Source organism: Cibotium barometz, chromosome 62 (assembly GCF_041138505.1).
Source record: "Cibotium barometz isolate CiBa-2024 chromosome 62, ASM4113850v1, whole genome shotgun sequence".
NCBI classification, from domain to species: Eukaryota; Viridiplantae; Streptophyta; class Polypodiopsida; order Cyatheales; family Cibotiaceae; genus Cibotium; species Cibotium barometz.
The window spans coordinates 5,824,451-5,849,924 of NC_141107.1; the positions used below are offsets into that span (position 1 = coordinate 5,824,451).

Genomic DNA, 25,474 nt, shown 5'->3' on the forward strand with positions numbered 1-25,474 from the left:
TTGTTGAAGGCTTCCCTAGAGGAGAGGATTCACCAGTATTGCTTATCATTGCTGAGTGGCTTGGATAAGCTATCTCTTGTTGTTTGTCTTTGTTTCCATGCATGTGTTGGAAATCTGGTGCATAGCACCCTCATACTTGTACTAAAGAAAATACTCGGAGGAATAAAGTTTTTCCTAGGGGGGGGGGGTCGGCCTGTCCCAGCCCCAGTGATGTGTTGAGTGAGGTTACCTTATCTTTAGTGAGTTTTCTATTCATTTGCAAGTGTATTCAATCTAGGATCGGTACTTTTGGGTGCCTGCACTGTTACACATACTTCTCAATGGCATGCTATTTGGATTGTGAGAAGGTGGTCTTGGCTTGTTGTCACCTCGGGGAAGCTTGTACTTGTTCGGGGGAGTGGCCTCTGAGGTGTCAATGATGCCAAAGGTGGGTATCATTAGGTGCGGATGTCAATCCAAAGAGGGTAGGATTGAGAAAGCTCAACAGGAGTTCATGGTTTATAGTGGTATTCACAAGATCAAAGAGCAACCTATGGAGGGTCAAAGATATCCATGACAGGTGTGTAAGAGTACAATGCAAATAGAGAGATAAGATGGAAGCTCAAGCCATGACAATGGTGTAGAGAGAGAGAGAGAGAGAGAGAGAGAGAGAGAGAGAGAGAGAGAGAAGAAATATATATTAAGCGTCTACTAAAGACTGAATGGGCCTATGAGACCAAAGTGATACAATAATGTCCATGGCAAATGGAAAATTAAATATGAGAGAGAGAAAGAAAGAAAGAAAGAAAGAAAGATATATTAACGTCCTGTCGAGGCCAAAGCTGACCTATAGGACAGATCAGAATACATCTTTGGTTACAATCCACTTCGGGGTATCGGTTAAAGAAAAGTGCATGTGGGATCAAAAAGAAACTAACTTCAAAGCTCTCATGACTCATGAGAGTTACATGTTACAATGGTAAAATCACCATGTGCTTAATGTGATTAGATATGTATAAGTATCAAGTTCATGTCCTTCAAAAGGAGGGTGGACCTTTAAAATCTTTGATGATAGCTTTTCCTCCTCTATAGACCGCCCACTTCCCTTGTTTCCTTGCTTCTCTGACTTTGGCCAGTTCCCCCGCTCTATTCTTTAGTTCTAGTGGGGTCAACTCATCAGAAATCCACACCGAGGTACCTTGCAATGATTTAGTCTGCTTCATTACCTTGATCTTATCAATCATATCATAGTATCGAACCCTAGCCTGTTTCCCTTTAATTTGAATGTCAGTTGGGTCACCAAGGTCTATAAAAGGTACCACTTTAGTGAGTCGTTCCTTTATGATATCTACATCCAAGATGTATCCCTCTAGCTGTTCATCTGTGTTGGTACCTACTGACCAATCTTCTGGCAAGCCCCCAATTCGAACAAAAGTTTCCAGGCTTTTGACCCTTTCATTTTCTTTCAGGACTGACAGTACTTCACTGACAAAGTTCTCTGATTTTACCTGAGGTTTTGTGCTTTCTTGTTGTGTTTCCTGTATTTTTTGGGTTGCTTCTTGGGCTGCTTCCTGAATCTCCTGCTTGTTCTTGATGTCCTGCAATTGAGCTTCGAGGCCAGCAATCCTTGTTTCTTGACTGGCAATCTTTGTTTCCTTGTGTGTCAGCTCAGTTTTGAGGGTGGAGACCTCCTGCTGCAATTTCTTCAGTTCTCCCATGATGAAGATCTCCCATGGGGATTGAGGTTTGATAAGGGGTGGAAGGGGGTGGAAGAGAGAGAGAGAGAGAGAGAGAGAGAGAGAGAAAGAAAACTATATTAACGTCCTTTAGAGGCCACATCTGACCTATAGGACTAATCAGATACATCCATGTGATTACATTCCACTTCGGGGGCAACAAAATGAAAATAGAGATAAAACAAAAAATAGTTCAAATTCCCTACATGACCGTAGGAGAATCCTAGATAACATGAAGGATTTCTCTAGCAGCTACTCTTCATTACCACCATGTTTGGTTGTCCTGAAATCTGCAATAATAGCTCTACCTCTACGGTAGACTACCCATTTTCCTTGTTTCCTTGCTTCGTATACTTTATTGAGTTCTTGTTTCCTGTTTTTTAGTTGTGTGGCTGTGAGTTCATCCGCCATCCACACCTTTGTTCCCTTAAGTGACCTTGTTTGCTTCATGACTTTAATTTTGTCTTTCATATCTGCGTACCTCAAAACCACATGTTTTCCTTTGATTGCCACTGAGGGATCTCCAATGTCGATGAAAGGGATAGCTCCGCACAGCTTTCTTTGTAGAATCTCGCATTCCGGGACATGAGTATCATTCGCAATCTCCTCGTCCTCCAATACCTCCACCTGTTCCCAACCCTCTGACAAACCACCCACCCTAATTTCTTTTGCAATCCATTGCTGCTCGTTCTCTTCATTAATCTGTGATATTACTTCTTTAATGAGAATTTCTTTAGGCTGTGGATCAAGTAAATTTACCTGTGTGATTTCCTCCCTGTTTTCTTTTTCGTGTTGTTGTTCTTTAATCTGTTTCTCCAGGGTTGAAAGATGTTGTTTTGTCTGATGTAGTTCATTTTGCAAGGCTGAATTTGTTTGCTGAAGATGTTGAATCATGCTCAGGAGGTACCGCTCCCATGGTGATGGTTTTTCATTTCTTACATCCGCATACCAAAGCAACCCGCCCTCGCTCTAAGCAGAGTAAAGAGGGAATGAAGAAGCATTACAAAAAGAAACCCAAAATATTCAGATTTTGGGGGACATCCCAGGCAAAGAACCCATGACTAATAACTGGAAATTGATAAATTTTTGGAAGTATAGAAACTTCTAGTGATGTGCTGATGAGGATATGTTCTTTTTCGTCAGCGTTGCCAAGCGATGGACACTCGAGCTATTTTTTTAGGCTTAGGAGCCAAGGCATAGAACGTGTGTATGTACAAATTGAGAGTAGCATAGGGAAAGCCCCAATTTTTTGTTGATGGAGAAGCTCTAATTTGATGCTAGAGGCTTAATGTTGAAAAAACCCCAAAACCTTGTGGGCACTAAATCTTCCATTTCAAACTTTGGTCTCATAGGTCACTTTGGCCTTTTGAAGACGTTAATATAACATTACATTTCATTTCATTTCATTTCTCCCTCTCTCCTCTCAATACTAGCCGTACAACTGACGCTTTGGTGGTTTTCTAGCGATGGCCGCACAATGCCTATTCTCTTTGAGCACTGGTCGTATGTCACCAGCCTAGACATTTCCCAGTATGAAAGGGGTCTGGTGGACTCCAGGATGTCTAAATATTTGGAAAGTACAAGCTTTGGGAATGGGGGATTATCCTAGAATACAAAGGACCACACTCCTAAAATTTAGGAGAGTTGCTATTTTTGGCCCGACTCCGATGGAAATTCTGTTCACGTCATTACATCTGGAATTGAGCAGATACCAAGAGTTGGCAAAGTGCCTATGACAGAATGTCTACCTGTTGGGATATTTTTAGAGAGAAAGCTTATGGAAGGACCCATCTCTTAGATTGGGACATGTGGCAAGAAAGTGGACCAAAGTGAGACAAGTGGCCTGACACTTGTTAGAAAATGGATCAAAGTAAGACAAGTGGCCTCACACTTGCCACTTCAGCTATTGTGTGGCTCTCCACTTCATTGTAGCCTTCTCTTGCCATTTTAGCTCATGGGAGACCCAAATCTATAAATTGGAGCCCTCTCTCTTCATTAATGGAGGCTCTCTTGCTGCACACTAGCCTCTACCACCGTTACAGGCTGCCCTAATGATGGCTACTCTCTTTCTCTCTCTCTTGAAGGCTGCCCATGAAGAATACCGGCTGTTGGGGATTGTTTTGGAGGCTTCCATCGCGAAGAAATACTAAAGGAAAGGGTATTTAATCATTTATTATGATTTCTAGCCATTGTACTTGTTGTACCGACTGTACCAGCTTCGATACTTGCTGTACCACCCATTGTACCGACTGTACCAGCTTTTGTACTTGCTGTACCAGCCACTGTACCTACTGTACTAGTCACTGTACATGCTATACCAGCATTTGTACCTGCTATACCTGCTATACCAACCATCGTACCTGTTGTACCAGCCACTATACCGGCTGTACCAGCCATTGTACCAAGATTTGGCAAAGTGCCTATGACAGAATGTCTACTAGTTGGGATATTTTTAGAGGTAAAGATTATGGGAGAACCCATCTCTTAGATTGGGACATGTGGCAAGAAAGTGGATCAAAGTGAGACAAGTGGCCTAATGATGGCTACTCTCTTTCTCTCTCTCTTGAAGGCTGCCCATGAAGAATACCGGCTGGTGGGGACTGTTTTGGAGGCTTCCATCGCGAAGAAATACTTAAGGCAAGGGTATTTAATCATTTTATTATGATTTATAGCCATTGTACTTGTTGTACCAACCCTTGTACTTTTTGTACCTGTTGTACCAGCCATTGTGTTGGTTGTACCAGACCTTGTACTTATTGTACCAACCATTGTACCGGTTGTACCAGCCATTGTACTAGCTGTACCAAACATTGAACTTGTTGTACCAGCCCTTGTACTTTCTGTACTTGCTATACCAGCCACTGTACTGGCTATACCAGCCCTTGCACCTACTGTACTAGGCACTGTATGGGCTGTACCAGTGTGGGTACTGATTCTTTCCCAAAAACCACGGAGGTATATGGATTATATTGTTGGTTCGGCATTTCTACAGCCTGTGTTCCGGCTTGGTAGCCTCGTGTTGGGCTGTGTTATGGTGTCACGACCATGTGTTTTTCTCTTGACAGTTTGCAGATGTGCCGGGGACATGGTGGACAATGTGTATGGCATCAGTTTGGGGCAAATTGCTTCATGGAAAGATTGTTAGAGTTTTTGGAATCAAAGGAGACTTTATAAAGTTTTTTAAGGTTTCTTTTTATTACCCCATGTGGGGGGAGGGGACAAAAGGTTTTAAAAACCTTTAAAAACATTATAATACCCTTTATGAAAGAAATCGTGGCCCATATGCTATTATTGGGGGCCACGTGTGTGCTTTTTCTGAGGAGGGACTGGCGGGCTGCCCGTAGGTGCCTCTCTATTAGTGAGAAGGCGGAGGGTTGAGCAGCAAGAAGATGCGGGCTGGAGCTGCGGCACATGCTCTCTCTCTCTCTCTCTCTCTCTCTCTTTCGCTGCCTGTCCCCGCTGCCTGCCTGCGCCCCCCCCCCTTCGCTGCCTGCCTCCGCCGCCTCGTCCTCCCTCTTCCCACGCCCCCCCTTCGCTCTCTGTCCCGCTGCCTGCCTGCGCGCCCCCCCCCCCTGCTGCCTGCCCTTTGCCCCTTTCGCTGCCTGTCTACCTGCGCCCCCCCTTCGCTGCCTGCCTCCGCCTCCTCGTCCTCGCTCTTCCCACCCACTCTACCTCAGGCCCCCAAGGCAGCAACATAACTCTCTCTCTCTCTGCTGAATCTCCTCTCTTTCCCTTTCCCCTACCCCCCCCCCCCCCCCCCCCCTTTTGCTGCTGTTTCGCGCTGGTGCCATGGATTAATTTTCAGTCCATTGGCTGTGGGAAGTTCTGCAAAAAGTCATGGCCAAGACCGGGTTTAAAGAGGAGCTCGTGAAGGTGGAGGACAAGCTCGGCACAATTATCAAAGAAAACAAGAAGATGGTCGACTCTTCTGTTACCGCAATCATAAACCGCCTCTCCAAACTCGAGAAGGGATTTGACAAAATCCAAGAGCTCGAAGAGAGATCTTCCAAGCAAGAGGCTGAGATTTTTGCCTTAAAGGAGGAACTAGTGGAGGCCAAATTGCATGCTAAAAGTCAAGCGGCTGAAATCTCTGCCCTCAAAAAGGAGTTGGAAGCTACTTCAAAAAGCAAGCTTGAGGATGGAAAATTTCAGCCTTCCTTTATTGAAGAGCTAAATACCGTCAAGGAACAAATGAGGATCATTCGAGAGCTGGAGCAACATAAAGAGAAGACATCTTCATGGGTGGAGGTGATCACAAAGACACAAAAGAAGATGGACGAGGCGGAGAAATGGATCGAGGTTGCCAAGAAAGGGAAAGGTAAAGAATCGCCACCCATCCCCACTCCCACCATCATCAACATGACCCTTGAAGAGGAGCAAAGGAGGAAGACCCGGGCCTTACATGTACGAGTGTCCGGTCTAAAAGACCGTGATGATGCGGAAGGGGAAACCAAGGAGCTCTTCTCTATGATGGGCATTGAAGCCACGCACACAAAGGCTTGGAGAGTGGGAGAGAAGAGAGAAGGTAGTGGCGAATCTTCTAAGGAGAGAGCACTTATCATTCGTTTCCCCTCCATGGAAGCGAAGAAGGACTTCTTGAAGAGACGTCCTACACTCAAGAAGACGGGAATATTTCTTGGAGATGACCTCACACTCTCGCAACTTGCCCACATGAAAGAAGTTATGCCCGAGATAAGGGCAGCCCGAGAGAAAGGGAAAGTGGCCTTCTATAGAGATGGTAGAGTGGTGATTATGGAGAGGCGCTCTTCATGACGGCGCGAGACCTATGGGACTACACTCAAAGTTGCTACTTGGAATTGTAATGGATCTCTACGCCTTGATGTAGGGGCTTTTGAGGATAGTTTCACTGGGAGGGACATCATCTTCTACTGTGAGACGCATCAGGCTCCTGGACAGTCCATGCCACATGTTAGTGGATACCGATGGGAGACAGCTTGTAGACAGGAGACTCGTTCAGAGCATAGAGGACGGGGCTCAGGAGGAGTGGCAGTATTGTTTAGAGAGGAGCTACAGCCACTGATACATATAGTCCGCAGAGATGAGCAGGCTAGGTACATGTGGGTTAGACTGAGGGCAGAGACGGGCAGATATCTCTACATTGCTATATGCTATTTTGCTCCTAGTACATCAGTGTATGCATCACCTAGCGGGCAGTCTCCCTTTTCTATTTTGGATGATGACATTTGGGAGTTCTCGAGGGATGGTGACATCATTCTCCTGGGGGACTTCAATGCCAGGACCGCCCATAACCAGACAGTATTTTATGATACCTCAGAGGAGATGTTGAGGGAGCTTGATGTCAGGGATATGGGCCTATCTAGACTCTCACAGGATGAGGAACATACTGTGTATGGGCGGTATTTGATAGACATGGGGACTGCACATGGATTGGCCATCCTGAATGGCCTATAGAGATTCCCGACATCGGGCGGTTTCACTAGCTTTCCACATCGGCATGGTGCTAGTACAGTGGACTATGTTATGGCTCAGCCCAGTCTCATTCCCTCTTTTCAGGATTTTATGGTAGGCACTAGGCCGGTTGGAATAGCAGTGGATCATGCTATCTTGTCCTTCACTCTCACATTTCAGTTCAGCACCGCTCCATTGGGACAGGTCTCCACACACACTCGTTATACCTTTAGGAGGGAGATTGACACCGTGTACACGGATGAGATATACAGACGCTTATGTGCCGAGGAGCCGGGACGACCATTAGATGAGCTCACTCAGATATTGATAGAGACGCTTCATGCTGCAGCATCAGAGGCATATCCCCATAGTCAGCCTACACGGAGACGATCTGGGAACATGCCCCAGAACAGTTGGTATGATGAGGAGTAGAGAGAGATGAGGATCAGATTACAGAGAGGTGCTCATGGGTGTTACCACTCACAGACAGTCTCACGGATTACCTTCCGGCACCTAGTGCGACGGAAGAAGAGGGCTTATCTTGCTCAGTTAGAGAGGGATTTGTATCAGTTATTTATGAGTCAAGACTCAGGCGAGGCATGGAGACTATTCCATGAGCATTCACCATCACTAGCCATTACCTCCACAGAGATTTGGGGTGAGTATGCAGCATCCCTGTACACAGCAGCAGGACAGCCGCCCCTGCCAGACCCATCGGAGCCATGCCCAGAGACATGTGCTTTCTTTACTGCTGAGATGGTAAGGAAAGCTATTGACAGGATGAGGACTGGGAGAGCATATGATCATGATGGTTTGGTAGAAGAGCACTTTATTCATGCCAGAGATAGGCTTGCAGAGCTTATTGCTATGATGTTTAACCGAGCCATGTGTGAGGGTTTTCCTGAGACTTGGAATATGTCCACGATTGTGCCTATCTTCAAGTCAGGGGATCCCATGCTTCTTGGGAATTATCGTACCATCATGATTGGTCACACATTGGCTAGATTATATGCATCTATTCTTGAGCAGGAGTTGAGTAGATGGACAGAGAGAGAGGGCATACGTGCATCAGGGCAGGCAGGGTTCAGGAGAGGTTTCTCCACTCTTGATCATATCTTGACACTCAGAGCTATTATTGAGGAGGGCAGATTATATGGCAGGAGGATTTATTGTTGCTTTGTGGATTTCCGCAAAGCTTTTGACACAATACCGAGAGCCAGACTGATGCGCAGACTACAGGAGATGGGAGTGCCTAGAGAGCTGATTTGGGGAATCATGGCTTTATACAGGACAGTTGTGGGGCAGGTACGTACTACTCAGGGTATATCTGAGATGGTTCACTCCACTATTGGGGTGAAATAGGGGTGCCCCCTTTCTCCCACCTTATTTGGGACGTATGTGGATAAGGTTTCGGACTATGTAGAGCAGGAGGGTGACAGAGGAGCACAGCTAGCAAGGACATGGATTCCGTTGTTATTGTATGCTGATGATCTTGTGCTGATCTCAGATTCTCCAGAGGGGATGTAGCGTCATTTGGATGCATTGCACACGTTTGCACAGGACAGTGGATTGTCTGTTAACCTTGGTAAAACCAAGGTGATGGTGTTTAACACCACAGCACAGTGGGTTAGGAGGTCAATACCCACCTTTACATATGGTCAGGAGACAGTGGAGTATACAGATGCATATACTTACCTTGGTGTGGTTTTTAGTGGCCCACTATTTTCCTTGAGGAGAGCAGCGGAGACCAAATTGACCAGAGCTTATGCAGCATTGGGGAGACTAGAGAGGATGTGTTCGCAGGTTCAGTTTCAGGAACCTCGACAAAGCTCTGGCTCTTTGACACTTTGGTCACTTCAGCCATGCTGAATGGAGTGGAGATATGGGGACCCTCAGTGGATCACCACAGCCGAGCTGGTAGCACTGATGGATGGAGACGTATGGAGAGGCCCTTGGTTTCTATGATTTCCCGGATGATTAGGGCCAAGGCCTCCGTACCACATGATATTATCCGTGCAGAGATGGCTGCCCCCCCATTGGTAGTAGAGGCACTCACTCGATCAGTCTCCTTTATACATAGCACTTGGGCTCTCCCTAGAGACAGATATGCTCGCTTAGCCCTGGAGTCTTCACGACAGTTGGCATCACAGGGAGACGAATCTTGTTGGTATGCACAGATGACAGCTTGGTTCCAGCTGCATGGCTTTAGTATGGACAGGCTACCTCCATTTCAGTACTCCCTGGATGGACCCTCCCTCTCGCTCACACGGGCAGAGATTACCAGACTTATCAGGCAGGACTTGATTCAGCTGGACACTAGGAGGACATGGATACAGTCGACACACGAGCTTGGTACGAAGATGGCTTTCTATAGAGATCATCTTCTCCAGCTCACGGAGGATGGGTTTGTGATTAGACCCAGCTACATGGATACTCATCTTTCTTATGGGGTACGGTGTGCTATTGGTCAGATGCGCACATCCTCACACGAGCTAGAGATTGAGACTGGCAGATTCAGAGGAGTACCAGCTGAGGCCAGGATTTGTCAGCTATGCCAGATGGAGCCAGAGACAGAGTTACATTACATATGTCACTGTCCAGTATATTATGAGATACGAGGCCGTTTTCACTGCTTGTTTAGAGAGGGTTTCAGACCACTTTCTAGAGTCATGAGATACCAGGATCAGAGATGCCTCGGATTATACTTGCTGGAGCTTCGTAGACATAGAGAGGGACTCTTGAGAGGGAGGGGATCAGAGAGGGAGAGACACCTACAGAGGCAGATTACAGACTTCTTTCGACCAGAGATTGAGCAGTCAGACCAGCAGGCATTGCAGATAGCCCCAGAGTATAGCCGCACCAGAGGTACACTGATTGATCGGGCTATAGAGCTGGGGCGGTCCAGGCGCCCCAAGATGAGAGGCCCATCTCGACATCGGCGGAGACTACAACAGAGGATCAGGACCATACTAGCACGGCATGGGAGACGTCCAGTGAGAGTACTCACCATGGAGGACATTGAGGATATCCGCCATCGACCGATGAGAGACATCTTTGGGTAGATATGTGTATGATGCTTGCCTTTGTTGCTGGAGTTTTCCTCCCAGATGTTATCCATTAGGAGCTCCTAGTACCGTACTTTTCCTCATAGTTGTTTCAGTTTCAGTTAGTTGTTTAGTTGTTTTTAGCTTTTCTTACACAGACATTGTATCAGATCCACCAATTGTTGTAACCTTTTTGGTCTCATAGGTCATTTTGGCCTTCTGAAGACGTTAATATATCATTTCATTTCATTTTTCTCTCTCTCTCTCTCTCTCTCTCTCTCTCCAATGACTGTCGGCTGCATGTCGAGGGCTGACACAGGTTTTTGGAAGACTGGCGAGCAGTTTTGCAGGGGCGCATAGGGGCTGAACAGCAGGTTCTTTACCTATTTGCAATAGGCCGGCTGCAACTGCATGTGTGTGCTTTTTTCTCAAGGGAAGGCTGGTGGGCTGAAGTGGCAGCATGCGCTAACTCAATCTCTCTTGGAAGGAGGAGCACAGCCGGGACTGTTTTGAGACTGATTATGGGCTGTTTTGCCTTGCTGCAAATACACTGTGTACATGGGTTATTGGCTGCAAGTACAAGTTCACCTGGTTATGTTTCTTGGCATGGGAGCGACGCAAACTCTCATGGGTGCATACCCATGGAGCAGATTGCTTTCTTCCTGCATGGAAGGAACAGAGGGACCTGCAGTTTTGGGCAAACCTATATAACATAGTTGTGGGGCAGAAATACAGCCAGACATATTTAGTAAGAGCTCTCTCTTTTGTTTGTGTGTTGTGTTGGCACCACATTTGAATATGTGCCGAGAATGTTTTCACGTGGAAACAGGACTTGGGTTTCATGCTGGGCCAGACCAGATGTTTAATGGGAAAACAGGTCCCCGATGTTTGATGAAAAACAGGTCTTTTTTTCATGTGGAAACATGTTTTTGGGTTTCTCCATGAGATAGGTCACATGCAGGTAGAGGGTACAAGAATGGACACATGTTTGGTTTAGCCTTGCTGTTGATTGGACAGGGGTTCGGGAATCCATGACTGAGATGGATAGTATCCTTGGAAGGCAGAGAGGGTTGGTACAGGTGTGTTGACTGTATGGTATGCTCTGCTATGATGCGAGTTCTCTTTTGGGAAACAGTTTGGAGTCGTCCTTGTGATGCAGGAGCACTGGATGTGTTAGGTTGTGATGCTGTTCATAGGGTGAGAGGCTATGGATGGTTGTGGCAGCCTTGATCATGGGAGAAAGCTTCTATATACAAGACTCATGTGAAAGAGTCTTTTGATGTGAACAATGGCCGGACTTGTTTGTGGATGCCGAGTGGACAAGAAGCCATGATGCAGGGTCTTTGCAGGCTTCAGGAGTTCTACTATGACGGTTGAGTTTCCAGCCTTATTGTAATCAAAGCTCTCTTATAATCAATTAAAGAAATACCGCAAGGAGCGCCAATGCGTTTTGGGGCCAATCGGTGTCCGCGTACTATTTTCAGGAGCACTCTAGCTCCCCCTGTTTGTTTTCCTTTTCTTGGTCCTCAAAGGTGTTGAAGTGTTTTGTATGCAAGTTTGTTTTTGCACTGCCCGTTGGTTTTGTCTGAAGACCGAGGCCGGTTTACATATGGCATTTGTATATGGATAATCTGGCATCTCCCGTGGGGAGAGTAAGGTCCTCAAAGCTTGTACATGAAATTATTCTCCTTGGGTAATAAAATACTCCAAGGGGGGGGGGGGGATCGGCCCATTCTGGCCTCTATGTGGTGTCACATGTGCAAGCTCCATTTTCAGCATTTGTGGATGTTTTGTCCAGCTTTTATGTTTTATGCAAAGTGATGATGCGAGTTACATCGCACACAACCGACTGCAGTTGGTTTCTTTTCCTTTTAGCGGTGGCCGTCCCGGGATCTCAAATAATCCATCCTCGGAGAGTCTCAAGAAGTGATCTCTGTAGAACTAACACTTCTTACCAATCTCTGGTAGAGTCACCCATGTCTGGTGTATGTGTAGTCCGAGTAGATTTAATCGGATGATCCGGTTGATCTTTTGTCATGAGAGATCAAGGTAGGGGGAATCCAAGCTATACTAAAACGGGGGGAGACAGTCCATATGTATGCCATGTGCACTAAACCACTTGACTATCGTTGAGGAGGAGTGCAGTCCAGCTGCTCCCTCTCTCTCTCGCAGTAAAATTGCACAGAGGACTCTAGTGCTAGTCATGGGAGACAATCTTTGTCAAGCGTGTAAACATGCTGAATATAACTGACCGTCTGAAAAAGGGCATCTGTAACCAATGGGGCCACCCCAAACTCTGCATGTAGAATGTCATGTGGTACAAATGGCTTACTCTTGATCATGCGTGAAAACATCATCTCCTGTAGCCTCTCTATGCTTCTCCAGTGATCCTTCCCCAGGCCTTGCCCTGAGAAGACTGCACCATACATAGCCGTTGGTCGTACTAGAGTATAAAAGAGCCAGCACCACTTAGTGCGAGGTTCTTGGAAATGTGTTGGAAACTATGGTTGCATTAAATGGAAACGGCAACGACAACGGTCGGCCTTTGGGAAACGGCAATGGCTCAAAACTAGGAAACGGAAACGGCTAGGAAACGGTTGATGTATGATACATACTATAAAAATAATGAGAAAATTAATAACTAGGGTAGTACACCATCATAATTTGAAATAAATAGTGAGCAAAATTTGTAGAAAATCACTAAGAAAGCACTAGATGAGACAAATCAATGGGTGACTTTATTCGAGATACGGAAATGAAGAAACGGAAACAGAAACGATAACTTTAGAGAAACGGTGTTCCGCGTTTCTAGGCTACTATGCTGGAAACGAAACAGTCTCTCCATACGGGCTAGGGAGGTGTGCCCCCTCGCAAGTCGGTCAGTGGCGGCTATGGTCATGCAAAACAAAGGGCCTGTAACTATGACTCCTAGATACACATACTTTTGCACAATCTCCACTGGGGCATCTTTGTATATGAAAGAAAATTGTGAGGCGACTGCATAAGATGTGTTGAAGACCATAACCTTGGTTTTGCCTAAATTGACCGTAAGGTCTCTCTCCTTGCAAAATCTGTCCAATGCATTAAGTGTTTTTGTAAACCCTCGGCTGAATCTGAGATCAAGACAATGTCGTTAGCATATAGCAATATGGGCACTACTATCTGAGCCAATGTTGAACCTCTACCTCCGAAACTATCCACAAATACTGCGATCTCATCAATGTATAGGCCAAAGAGTGTAGGTGAGAGTGGGCAGCCTTGCTTAACCCCAATAGTGCTACATATATCTCTCGAGGTCCCACCGGGTGCACGTACTCAGCTGAATACTGCCTCATATAGTGCCATCACACCCCATGTCATCTCATGTGAGAACTAGAGCTCTTGGAAGCGTCCTATTTGACGAGATCGAGGGGTGGAGTCAAAGGCTTTGTGGAAATCCACAAAACAACAATACACACGTCTCCTCGAGGACCTCGGCTCCTCTTATGATAGCTCGTAAAGTAAAGATATGGTCTAGCATGGAGAAGTTTCTCTTGAAGCCTGCCTGGCCTGATGCTCTGTTTCCCATCCTCTCTGTCATAGAGCTCATCATGTCCTCTAGTGTTGCCGCATAGATTTTGGCCAGTGTGTGACCCGTCATGATAGTCTTGTAGTTACTTGGGTCCGTGGGGTCTCCTGCTTTGTGGTTGGGGACAATGGTGTTGGTAGTCCAGGAGGGTGGGAAGCCTTCACAGAGTGCTCTGTTAAAAGGATTGGCAATAATGGGAGCCAATATGTGGTGCCCGTGGGCAAAATCTTCCACGCGTAGATCCTCATGATCTTTTCCTCTCCCATTATGCATCTTTTTAAGAGCCCTAGTGATATTGGGGGAATCAAAGAGATAAGATGATGTAGGCCGAGGGATGTGTGACATTTGTGTTATAGGTTGGTCTAGCACATCATATAGCTGTCGTGTATAGGCTTCCCAAACGCTAGGGTTTGGGATAGGTGTAGGTGCTCTTTTTTCTTCAAGAATGCACCAATCTTCTGAGTTGTTCTTGCTCAAAAAGAGCTGGTATAACTCTTGTTCTTGTCTGGCGAGAAATAACCGTTTCTTTCAGCGAGAATTCAGCCCATGTTCCCTCTCGCGTAAGAGGCGAAGCCTGGTGGTTTTGCTTCATCATACTATCCATTTTGGGGTTGGGATCCCACTGGCAAACTTGTTGTGGAGAGAGAGAGAGAAAGAAAGAAAGAAAGAAAGAAAGCTGTATTAATGTCTACTAGAGGCCGAACTCGACCTATGAGACAAATCAATGTACAACTGTCAATGTCTTTTGGATGTCCAAAAAAAAAAGGACAAAATGAACGTGAAATAAAGTATGAAAGTACTGAGCTAGTGGGGGGGTGTGATGGATGGAGCACTACTGCTAGAGGCTCAGTATGCAACCTATATGCGTAGGGTATACAAGAATGCAATGCAGATCTGTCTAGCTCCAACCAGTACCATAATGGGGGTTTAATATGTGATACATAGGCGATGGCGAGGCAAAAATACCTTGGAGCATGATCTCCGGGTGTGAGTGTAAGTGAGCTAGCCGCTCCTGGATATGGTGCTGATGTCAAGCCTGTATCTCTGTGATCTCCCTTTGATGTAGTCTGGGAGTCTGGAAGCCTGGTGCTCTCGGTCTCCGTCTGGCTCGGAGGTCCACAACGCGCTGAAGTGTAACCCCCTCGTGTGTCAGGGTAGGCTCTGGGATAGATCTCTGGAAGAAATCAGTGAGCTGGAGCTGTCACCCACCTCTTCCTGTGGTATGAGTCCGTATCAGTGTCTCTCTGTGGCACTGTGTCTCTAACAAGAATTGGCCAAATCTGCGCTGGTCTGCGGACTCCATGATCTGGTGCAGTGAGGGATGTCCACTGAAGATGGTGGTGTATCTCTCTCTAATGACACTAGATGCTCTGCATCTGCATACATAATGTTCCTCACTCTCAACCTCCTCCTGGCATAGTCGGCATATCCTCTCTGCTCTGGGGATCCGTGTTGCCCTACCTGCCTCAATCGAGAGAGAGAGAGAGAGAGAGAGAGAGAGAGAGAGAGCACAATGGAGAGACTCGAGAGATTACACAACACAATGATTAATGAATTATGATAATACTTCTACCGTGTACGTTGCTTTTATAGGCATCGAGCCTCATCTTTTGACCTAGACCTTAATAAGGATTGTTCACACCAATGGACACACTACTAGACTCCGAAATGCCCAACAGTTTATGTTGTGCAGCTTGACCAATATCTTTAAATGAATGATTTGATGAGTGCTATGTGGAAAAATGTTAATCCCTACTAGGGTTCATCCTTTTGAGATGACATCATAGTTCTAAAGGTAGCACCACAAGAATTGGGAGGAAATTCTCAAGATTATGAATTGATGGAAAGACGTCTTGGATTTTATTTGTTATAGATTGTAATTTGGGCTACATTGTCAATCTTGAACCTCCAAGATCGAGGACTTCATGACTTAAGAAATTCCCTGTAAAGCGTAATGTGTTTATGAGGATGTGCAAAACATACCTTTGTGAAATTGACCTGTCCAATGACTTCTGAGCTTCTTTCTTTAGTTTATTGTTTTGATGGCTGTGGAATCTCTGATTTTTGATGGATAGCTTCCATGTGCAATTGTTTTAATCATCCACGTTAGTGTGACCGACCTCGAATTCTTGTCATCTAGTGAGTGCTCTGAGGTTGAAGGCTTGCAATCGTGACTACCTTGAAAACTTTTACATTGGTTGATCCAATCAAATAACTTAAGTGGAGATGTGTCAGTAGAAAATCTGAGGAAAGTGTTGGAGCTAGTTGGCTCTTTCATGTTGCTGTGTGCAGCTTTTGTGGCTTGTATCGGAAGTGAATTGATCAACAGGCAGTTGCTTTCTTCAAGAAAGCCATCTTTGGGCATGCTGTCTGGCAAGTTGCTCTCTTCTTTTGGCAGATGCTACTCTTGCTGAGCCTGACTCCTTGTTTCTATATCAATTCTTATTCTAAGTGCATTGCCATCACTTCATATGCATTGTCTAGATGCCAAGATCATCTCGATCTATATGAAAAAAATATGGCAAATAAACTTCCATGCTAGAAATTGACACTGAATTTATTGTTTCTCAATAGACATCTACAGATTGAAGAGACGTTCAGCAAGATGAGAAAGGAAGAAAGAAAGTTATATTAAAGGTCTTCACAATCCATTGCACTTAGAGAACGAACAAGAAGCTCAAAATTTGTGTTAATTGCACAAAGCAAGATCACTACCCCTTGCCATTTCAATGGGGGTCGCTGGCTCAAAGGTGTATATCTCTTGGACAAATTCATCGGGTACAATCAAGTGATCCAAGGATCATCACAAAATTGCAGGGTTCAAGGAGAGAGAGGAAGCTCAATCCATGACAATGGTGAAGAGAGAGAGAGAGTTTAAGCGTCTTCAAAAGACCCAGTGGATCTATGAGATCAAAAGTGATACAATAGTGTCCATGTAATCTCTTGTCTATTTCTTTCAATCAAGACCATGGCTGCTATGCCTGTGCAACAAACAAGAGTTCCGCATGTACAACTAGAGGGTGTTCATACCAACTAACACCGAAATCCCAATGCCCTCCTTTGGAGAGATGGAGGAGTTGCTTTGATAGCCTTCAATAGTCTCAATACTCCAACACTAGCAAAGAAGCAAGACATGTTCCCCACAACAACTGGCTCAAAGGCTCACGAGCATGACTCAGAGGCTCATGTTGTAACTCGCGGCGGGTGCCCACCGGGCGGGGGACTAGGGCCTTTGACACACTTGTTGATACCATCAATGCATATTAAAACATTTAAACATGGCCACAGCCTTAACACATCCATCATCACTTTGCATAAAACATAAAGCTGGACAAAATATCCACAAATGCTGAAAATGGAGCTTGCACATGTGACACCACATAGAGGCCGGAATGGGCCGACCCCCTCCTTGGAGTATTTTATTACCCAAGGAGAATAATATCATGTACAAGCTTTGAGGGCCTTACTCTCCCCACGGGAGATGCCGGATTATCCATATACAAATGCCATAACACAGCCCAACCCGAGGCAACTAAGCCGGAACATAGACTGTAGAAATGCCGAGCCAACAATATAATCCATATACCTCCGTGTGGGTACTGATTCTTCCCCAAAAACCACAGGTCTTCATGCAATAGAGCTGGTATAGCAAGTACAACTCTCCATTCAGCCGGTATAGTAGGTACAATGGCTGGTACAGCCGGTACAGTGGTTGGTATAGCAGGTACGGTGGTTGGTACAGTAGGCATAGCAAGTACAAATGCTGGTACAACATGTACAGTGACTAGTACAGTAGGTACAGTGGTTGGTACAGCAAGTACAAAAGCTGGTACAGTTGGTACAATGGGTGGTACAACAAGTATAGAAGCTGGGATAACCGGTACAAGGATTGGTACAACAAGTACAATGGCTAGAAATCATAATAAATGATTAAATACCCTTTCCTTTGGATTGCCATTGGAGTCGGGCCAAAAATAGCAACTCTCCTAAATTTTAGGAGTGTGGTCCTTTGTATTCTAGGATAATCCCCCATTCCCAAAGCTTGTACTTTCCAAATATTCAGACATCCTGGAGTCCACCATACCCCTTTTATACTGGGAAATGTCCAAGCTAGTGACATCCTCCCCAGCTTCTTAAAAGTTGTTCGCAACTTAAAGCTTCAAGTCATATATTCAAGATATAATCATGTCCCATTAAGTGGGCGAGACAAGACCGTCTCAAAAATCCAATATAATTGAAGAATCCATGTCCCAAAGAAATGGGTGAGACTAAATAAGTCTCCATAATACCAATATCAAAATCATGTCCTAAAATAAATGGGCGAAACAAATCAGTCCCATAAGTCCAGATATCGTAATCCATGTCCCAAGTAAATGGGCGAGACAAAATAAGTCTCTTGCCAATAAGGCATCGGTCCACATGACCCTTGGCATAGATATAAGTTCCGTGCCCAACCAGGCGTCATGTCCACTTTACCACTTGCACTCCGTGTTGGTACTCTGACCACAATCACTCGCAGGCATAGATAACCTGGTGTTCCATAAGCATTTCTGCTACACATAGTATATAGGCATTTCAGCCACCTACTCACACTACCCTCTCAAGTGCCCATATTCCCTTCCATCTGCTCTCTATTGTTCCACCCACACATGGTAGAAACAATCTTTAAGAGAGCACGTAGGACAAGAGAACACTACACAGGGTATGTTGTGCTTGTCACTACTCTTTGAAGTGCCCATGTTCCCTTCCATTTGCTCTCTATTGTTCCACCCACACATGGTAGAAACAATCTTCAAGAGAGCACGTAGAACAAGAGAACACTACACAAGGTATGTGAACCATGAGTTTCATAAGTCCAATGCATCCCAAATAAAGGGAGCTATAAAGAATAATCCATAAACCTGAGGATAGATCCAAATCCCTAGAAAAGAAGTCGAGGAATCCATAGACCTGGATACCATAATTCTTGTATACCATAACTCTTACCGCATACTCCGTGCTAACCACACACCTTGGAGTAGAGGTGGACTTTATCCATAAAAGCATCATATCCATGAGATATCCAAAGATTTCTTCTTTATAAATTCGGACAGATTCGTCCATAGAAATTGCTTGTGAAGTCCAATATCTATATAAATCTCGTCCAAGAAAGAAATCTCCATAGATATAATCCATCCCAATAAAGGGAGCCCTGAAAAGAATTCATCCCATTAAAGGGAGCCATAAACAATGTTTCCCTGAAACCATCTCAAGGCAAACAACAACACCTTTCTCCTTGCATAGCTATACAAGGGTTAGTGAACATCAAAAACACTTCATAGCAAAAGCACTTTGCAAACTAAAAAAATACTGTTGGTCATGAAGCCAAAAGAAATATCTCGTCACCATATCCTTAAGATATCCTGAGATATATCTCCGTATAGCTTGCCTGTAAGCTTGATAATATAATCCACAATATCCATATGGAAAGAGTGCTAAACGTGTGCACATAAAGCCAATGCCATACTTCCAAGATAAATTTTGTGAATTCATAAATCCTTAGACCAAGCTGTCTATTGCTCATGCTCTTGCTACATAGGCTCTGAAGTGGCTGGCCATGCTTAATAGCAATGATAGTAAGTGTGGTCCCCACTTGAGATCTTTTCTCTTCCTTATTGATAGAAGGAAGCCTCCGCTTCCAAGAAAGCCTATGCTGTGATACCAATGTAACTCGCGGCGGGTGCCCGGGAGACTAGGACCTTTGACATGCTTGTTGATACCATCAATGCATATTAAAACATTTAAACATGGCCACAGCCTTAACACATCCATCATCACTTTGCATAAAACATAAAGCTGGACAAAATATCCACAAATGCTGAAAATGGAGCTTGCACATGTGACACCACATAGAGGCCGGAATGGGCCGATAACCCCTTGGAGTATTTTATTACCCAAGGAGAATAATATCATGTACAAACTTTGAGGGCCTTACTCTCCCCACGGGAGATGCCGGATTATCCATATACAAATGCCATAACACAGCCCAACACGAGGCAACCAAGCCAGAACATAGGCTGTAGAAATACCGAGCCAACAATATAATCCATATACCTCCGTGTGGGTACTGATTCTTCCCCGGAAACCACGGGTGTTCATGCAATAGAGCTGGTACAGCAAGTACAACTCTCCATTCAGCCGGTACAACAAGTACAATGGCTGGTACAGTCGGTATAGTGGCTGGTACAACAGGTACAGTGGTTGGTACAGTAGGTATAGCAAGTACAAATGCTGGTATAGCATGTACAGTGACTAGTATAGCAGGTACAGTGGTTGGTACAGCAAGTACAGAAGCTGGTACAGCCGGTACAATGGGTGGTACTGCAAGTATAGAAGTTGGTATAGCCGGTACAAGGGCTGGTACAACAAGTACAATGGCTAGAAATCATAATAAATGATTAAATACCCTTTCCTTTAGTATTTCTTCGTGATGGAAGCCTCCAAAACAGTCCCCAACAGCCGGTATTCTTCATGGGCAGCCTTCAAGAGAGAGAGAAAGAGAGTAGCCATCATTAGGGCAGCCTGTAATGGTGGTAGAGGCTAGTGTGTAGCAAGAGAGCCACCATTAATGAAGAGAGAGGGCTCCAATTTATAGATTTGGGCCTCCCATGAGCTAAAACGGCAAGAGAAGGCTACAATGACAAGTGGAGAGCCACACAATAGCTGAAGTGACGAGTGTGAGGCCACTTGTGTCACTTTGATCCATTTTCTAACAAGTGTCAGGCCACTTGTCTCACTTTGGTCCACTTTCTTGCCACATGTCCCAATCTAAGAGATGGGTCCTTCCATAAGCTTTATCTCTAAAAATATCCCAACTGGTAGACATTCTGTCATAGGCACTTGTCTCACTTTGGTCCACTTTCTTGCCACATGTCCCAATCTAAGAGATGGGTCCTTCCATAAGCTTTATCTCTAAAAATATCCCAACTGGTAGACATTCTGTCATAGGCACTTTGCCAACTCTTGGTATCTGCTTAATTCTAGATGTAATGACGCGAACAGAATTTCCATTGGAGTCGGGCCAAAAATAGCAACTGTCCTAAATTTTAGGAGTGTGGTCCTTTGTATTCTAGGATAATCCCCCATTCCCAAAGCTTGTACTTTCCAAATATTCAGACATTTGGAGTCCACCAGACCCCTTTCATACTGGGAAATGTCCAGGCTAGTGACACATGTAGTATGGATCAGTGCGAAGGAATCATGATCTCTACGTGATATAGTGCGGCCATGAGAAGCATAAATCAAGTGTTGAAATACATCTTTGCAAGAAGTGATATGGCTCAAATCAGCACTATCAAAATTTCGTCTTTGCTGTGGGATGCAATCAAAGACATATTGTGTTTTGTAGCACTTGGTAGTGCTTGTGACCAAGAATGTCCACTCCTCATGGACTACATTAGGAGAGTGCTCTGTTTTGTCATTAGAGGTTTCAGCTACTCCAATACCCGATTACCTGAATCTTTCTTCTTCTATTTTGCCATCCGCTTTGTACATTCATTTATGTAGTGGCTAAACTTATGACAGAAGTGACATTGGCCCTTCTTTTTGGGCTTGCTCTAGCATCCCCTTTTTCAAACGTATCACCTCCAGAAGAGGGTTGTCCATGACCAGCCTTATTGGACTGGTGTCCTCCATGCTTAAAGCTCTTTGATTTCCCCTTATCCTTGGCTGAAAATGCCTTGTCACCACCACGGTTACTTGATAGATTTGCTCTTGTTTGTTCCTCTTGCAAGAGTAAACCCACCAACTCTTCAAAAGTGACAGCTTCAACACCTTCTCTCATAGAGAGATTGAGAGAGGTATGAAAGCCCAAATACAAGGGAGGCAAAGAAAGCAAAGTATTGGTGACCAGCTCTTTGTTTGGGATAACCTCATCAATGTTCAACAACTGTTTCTGTAAATCTTTCACTTTGGTGAGGTGAACTGTCATAGGGTCACCCTCATCCATAGAAAGAGTATCCAATTGGCTCTTCAAGTAGGCAACTCTTTCCTTGTTGCGTGTTTGATACATTGCATCCAAAGTGTCCCATGCAAGCTTTGCAGTCTTGCAGGACCGTATGTGTGGAATGATAGACCTTTTGAGAGAAAGTGCTATCATGAACATGGCATGTGCATCCCTGGAATCCCATCTTCTCTGCTCGTGATGTTCTACCTCAGCTTGTGGAGCTCTTTGAGCAACTCCCTCGAGGTGTTGCTGGTTGCAATGTAGGTGGCCATGTGTCATCACCACACATGATGCTCCAAAGCCCTTTTGGCTACGAGCGAATTCCGAATCATGAAACTCCATAGGGAGTATTTGATCCATCTAGCTTATTTATCCTTGTGGGATAGCACACCAAATACATCTGTAGGATTTTGAGCCATGATATCAGAATCCACAATCTAACACCTGCAAGCAAACCAAGAAGCACTTACATGTACTGCTAGGCAACCCAATGTTCCTGTGCAAACTTTCTGCCTGCAAAAATGGAACCTCAAGCAAGAGTATTTACAGATTCTTATGCTCCGTGTAGTACGTGCTGTTTTTATGAAATCAAATGGGTGAACCGTGAAGGTTAGGTAACACTTCTCTTTAGTACAGATGGATAGTTAGGCAACCCCACAGAGTGAGTACTGCCCAGTCCTGTGGCATGCTGGCACCACACTTTCGCAGAGTCCTTCGAGAGAGAGCACATGCCCTTTAAAGAGCTTGACGCCCTTGCTACCCCAGATCCTCTTCTTGTCAGCTTTAGACTTGGGACGTTCTCCAGCACCACCGAGCGGCTCCCCCATGGACAATGGACATTGCTTCCATGTGCATTGTCATAAGAGACATGACATATGATGACTTTCAGGCAGTGTATATTACCTCCTTGTTTATAGAGGAGGATGACACATGATGAGCCCCACTGGTTTCACTGGTTTTATAGGCCCTTCTACTCATTGTACACAATTGGCTGTTCTACATTTTCTACGTTTCCATGTTTACGTTCATGATCTTGTTTACACATGGAACATATGTAACAGTTTTGGTCTCTGACCCATTGGGTCTTTAGTAGAGGTTAATAAAATCGTTCTTTCTTTCTTTCTTTCTGCTCTAGTTGGAAGTTCACTGACTAAAGCTTGCCTCTTATTGTTGTTTGCCATAGCCATGGCCCATAGACCATCTCAAGATAAGGCGGGTTTCACAGCCTATTACATTAAATTTATAAGTTCATTTAGTGGTAAATTTGTATTTGTTTTTTTGTTTTTAAGTGGGTGTTGGGAACTCACAACCTTTGTGGTAGGGAGTGAATTGAGATAACCATTTGGGTAAGAGCCTGCTGCTGGTCTTGTATGTATGGTTTTGTAGCTCTAAACATTGTGATATGCTTGTTCCTAGAGCTGGTTTTAAGATTTATTAATGAATGCTGCTTGTTTTTCTGTTGCAGAAAGGTCTTTAGTAGTGGTTAATAAAATCTTTCTTCTTTCTTTCTTTCTGCTCTAGTTGGAAGTTCACTGACTAAGGCTTGCCTCTTATCGTTGTTTGCCATAGCCAAGGTCCATAGACCATCTTAAGATAAGGCGGGTTTCACAATCTATTACATTAAATTTATAAGTTCATTTAGTGGTAAATTTGTATTTGTTTTTTTGTTTTTAAGTGGGTGTTGGGAACTCACAACCTTTGTGGTAGGGAGTGAATTGAGATAACCATTCGGGTAAGAGCCTGCTGCTGGTCTTGTATGCATAGTTGTTACGAGGCGTGCCTCTAACGGTTAGAGGCGTTCGAGGCGTACGACTGCCTGATCGAGGCGTCCACAAAAAAAATAAAAAATAAAAATATTATTATTATTATTTTTTGCTGGTTTGAGTCTTTCGATGGGGGCTTTAAGGGCCCGAGGCAGCCCCTCTCACACACACTCTCTCTCTCCGTCATTCTCTCCCTCCCTCCCTCAAGCCTTTCTCAAGACTCAAAGTTCAAACTTCAAACACTCTAGGATGATGATGTTTTTTATACCCACTTTTGGAGCTCTCTCTATACTCTACCGGTTCATTTCAGTTCATTTCATTTTACTTTCTACCCTTGAATCTTGATGATGTATCCAGATGATGATGGATGCTCCCTACTGATGTATTGTAGGGCTAGATACTTACCTTCAGTTCTTTCTTTTCTTTTCCAGATAGTGTATCAGATGTCACGTGGTTGTAACTTTGGTCTCATAGGTCAGTTTGGCCTTTTGAAGACGTTAATATTATTAACATTTCATTTCTCCCTCCCTCAAGGCTCATACATGCACACTCTAGTCTCTCTCTCTCTCTCTCTCTCTCTCTCTCTCTCTCTCAACTTTCACTATATATATATATATATATATATATATATATATATATATATATATATATATATATATATATATATATATATATATATATATATATATATATATATATATATATATACGCCTCTAACACGCCTCTAATGTCTCTAAAAAAAATGAGTCTTTCGAGGCGCGTACCATACCCGCCTCGTACCAAACGCCTATGACGCCTCTAACAACCTTGCTTGTATGTATGGTTTTGTAGCTCTAAACATTGTGATATGCTTTTTCCTAGAGCTGTTTTAAAATTTATTAACGAATGCTGCTTGTTTTTCTGTTGCAGAAAGATATGCAAGTGAAGGACAAAATTTTATTGCTTCTAGACTCATGGCAAGAAGCTTTTGGTGGACCGAATGGAAGATATCCCCAGTACTTCATAGCGTATGATGAGTTGCGGGTATGTTGCATGACATAATATGGTTAGGTGGAGTTGTCACAGTTTCTCCCCCCTTTGCGCATCTCTGCTCATAGTGTGCAGATTTTTAGGTGTCGTCAAGTCTCATGAACTTTGCTTACTATTGGTTTCTGTAAAGTTGCTTTTATAGTTATTTGACTATTTTACTTGTGCCAATCTTACAGCGTTCAGGGGTCATGTTTCCTAGGAGGGCTGAAACTGTTGCTCCAATATTCACTCCTCCTCAAACACACCCTATTGCAGCAAGTTTTCCGTCCCCTCAACGCTCACCTCACAATGTTGATTCAAGGACAGATGCATCTAGGCCATCTGACTTGCCTGGATATTAAGGTATGAATCTGTTATGAACCACATCTTTTGGGTTCCACAAGTGCTTCCTAGTCAGATCAGAAGCATTGTAGTTTCCATACACATACAAGATCCCCTATCACGTTGTAAACCCTTCAAAGCCATTTTACTTGACTGGATTAGGATACATATTTGCTTTCAGCCATATCTTTGGGGTGCCATATATACACTACTGCCATAGCAGAAGCATCATAGACCATACATATACAAAACACCTCACCGTGAAGGACGTGGATTCCATACATTTCTTCATCCTGCTTTCCATTTAAAAATAATATGCTTGCTAATCTGCATCCTGGGATCTCTCCCAGACTCTATTAATAGAGAAAAAATTTCTGAAAAACCAGATTACAGCCCTCATATAGATGTAATTTACTTTATGGTAGTGCTAAAAGATGCAGCCCTTGTGGTGGGGACGGAGCACTAGGCATGAAGAAGAAAGTATCTCCTCTCTTTTGTGCAGCTGCCATGAATGTGCTCCCAGTGGCGGCGAAGAGTGTGGATGACATTGGTCCACATAGCTCAGATGACTTCTACAGGAGTTGTCACCGAGCCCTCTATGGTCTAACGGCACTGTGCCC

The 25,474-nt window shown here is 44.4% G+C and overlaps 1 pseudogene across 1 annotated transcript in view; it reads left to right on the top strand.

Moving 5' to 3' along the window:
- Window positions 1–25,474, top strand: part of LOC147604067 (TOM1-like protein 3) — a 167,117-nt pseudogene that overhangs the window by 97,538 nt on the left and 44,105 nt on the right. The window contains exons 4-5 of the transcript XR_015265436.1: window positions 24,414–24,527; window positions 24,710–24,875. The product of XR_015265436.1 is annotated as a TOM1-like protein 3 (transcript). The remainder of the gene's footprint in view (window positions 1–24,413; window positions 24,528–24,709; window positions 24,876–25,474) is intronic.